The 2,392-nt window shown below is 36.7% G+C and overlaps 1 non-coding gene across 1 annotated transcript; it reads left to right on the top strand.

Annotated features, from left to right (window-relative positions):
- The first annotated feature begins 1,774 nt into the window (after positions 1-1,774).
- On the top strand, positions 1,775-1,880 carry LOC119625992 (U6 spliceosomal RNA). The gene has a single exon (XR_005242205.1). It is a non-coding gene; the product is annotated as a U6 spliceosomal RNA (small nuclear RNA).
- Positions 1,881-2,392: the final 512 nt, after the last annotated feature.

Raw genomic sequence — 2,392 nt, 5'->3', positions numbered from 1 at the left:
TCTGGTAGATGTTCCCATGAGGTGATAAGGAATGCAATGAGAGTAAAAGTTGTCACTAAAGCCTGCCTACTACTTGGATAAATATTAGTGTGAATATTTAAGATTAGACTAGTATTAAGCAAGTAGAATCGTCTGTTGGGGATATCCAATCAATTGCTCTGTACTTTATTTGGAGCAGAAGGCTGCCCTTTTGAAGGACATGCTTTTTGAAATAACTATACTCTTGTATAGTCAATCAGACCATGACTGAGTTAATAAATATAACACAATTAATAATGATCTGCAAAATTATTTTTCAGTCTTGTAGGGATGGAATGAGTTTTACTTGGATGCTTTAGTCAGCTAAGTATTTTAAGATCAGAAATGAGGACATTAATGGGATCCATTGGAAATTTCTATTGAATTTATGAAAATGTATACCCCTTTATCTTGTTTTGTAAACTATAAAGAGTAAAAGTCTTCACGGTATTATTAGAAATGTAAAATTCCATACTCTCAACTTGTAGTTTTAATGCCAGGTTTAAAATCTCTAACCATATTATCCAAAAATAATTTGTTCTAGATAAATTTTTGAAGCACTCTGATACATGCAACAAATATTAAGCGTTATAAGGCCACATTTTAATTTTATTTTTTCCATGATGCCTCACTAACCTCACTAAAATATTTTGGCCATCTGGTGGTCCTTGTCAAATCAAATACCCATTAAAGTCTTGAAGGAAAGCCTATGTATTGTTCAGTGTTTCATCTCCAACACATTGGCTAACAATGGTAGAGTCTCTATCTATCTATTCCTTTGGGAACAAAAACTACGATAATGGGATTTATGCTTGTCCTCAACTTTTGGGATTAAGAATTGTTTCAGTGCGTATGACATTCAAAGAAAAGAAACTTCATTGTCATGTCACCCAAGTAGAGTTTTACACTATCTTTAAGCCAACAAAGCAGTCAGAAACCTGCAGGACATTATGCCAAATGAAATAAGCCAGCCACCGAAGGACAGACACGACATTTTTCCACTTACATAAAGAATCTACAATGGTCAATCTAGCATAGAGCATAATAGTGGTTTCCAGGGCCTGAGACGTGAAGGAAAAGGGAAATTGTTCGATGAGTATAATGTTTCAGTTGTGCTAGATAAATATCTTGTAAAGATCTGCTGTACAACGTAATGTCTATAGTTAACAATACAGAATCATGCACCATAAATTTTGTCAAGCCGGTAGATCTCAAGTTAAGTGTTCTTATCAAAGAAAAGCCAGGCCGGGCGCGGTGGCTCAAACCTGTAATCCCAGCACTTTGGGAGGCCGAGACGGGCGGATCACGAGGTCAGGAGATCGAGATCATCCTGGCTAACACGGTGAAACCACGTCTCTACTAAAAAAATACAAAAAACTAGCCGAGCGAGGTGGCGGGCGCCTGTAGTCCCAGCTACTCGGGAGGCTGAGGCAGGAGAATGGCGTAAACCCGGGAGGCGGAGCTTGCAGTGAGCTGAGATCCGGCCACTGCATTCCAGCCTGGGTGACAGAGCCAGACTCCGTCTCAAAAAAAAAAAAAAAAAGAAAAAAAGAAAAGAAAAGCCAAACATACAAACAAAGGGTCATAGAGAAACTTTGGTAGATGTTGAATATGCCTGTTACCTTGATTGGAATGATAGTATCACAGGTGCTTGCCTATGTTGAAACTCAGAATTGTACATTTTAGACATGTGCAGTCCATTGTGTATCAATGATACCTCAATAAAGCTGTTTTCCAAAAAAAGAAAAACACTGCTTCGTTCGTTTGGCAGCAGATATACCAAAATTGGAAGGACACTGAGAAGATTAGCATGGCTCCTGTGCAAGGATGACAGGCAAATTCATAAAGCATTACATATCAAAATCCTTATTTTAAAAAATGTAAAAAGAAAAATGATAATTAATTGAAAAAATTATAATTCCATGACCTTTAAAAAATTTTGTCAAAGTATTAAAAATTATCTTACTGTTGATTATAAATGTATATTAGATAAAAAATTAGTAAAACTAATATACATTTAATATGTTATAATTTAAGACATTATAAACATGAAAAGTTTTAATGCTTTATTTCTTTGTTTAAAAAAATAGTCCAGCCTGGGCAACATGGTGGCACCCCATCTCTACAAAGAATACAAAAACTAGCTGGGTGTGGTGGCACATACCTCTAGTCCCAGCTACTCAGGAGGCTGAGGTGGGAGCATTGTTAAAGCCCAGGAGGTGAAGGTTGAAGTGAGCCAAGATCATGACACTGCACTGCAGTCTGGGCAACAGGGGCAGACCCTATCTCAACAACACCACCAAAAAAAATCAAAAAAGGAGTCACCAATAGAGGTGAATACTACTTCTAATTCTAATTTATTTTAATCATTATT

Source organism: Chlorocebus sabaeus, chromosome 22 (genome assembly GCF_047675955.1).
Source record: "Chlorocebus sabaeus isolate Y175 chromosome 22, mChlSab1.0.hap1, whole genome shotgun sequence".
Lineage (NCBI taxonomy): Eukaryota > Metazoa > Chordata > Mammalia > Primates > Cercopithecidae > Chlorocebus > Chlorocebus sabaeus.
This window is presented reverse-complemented; position numbering and strand designations above follow the sequence as displayed.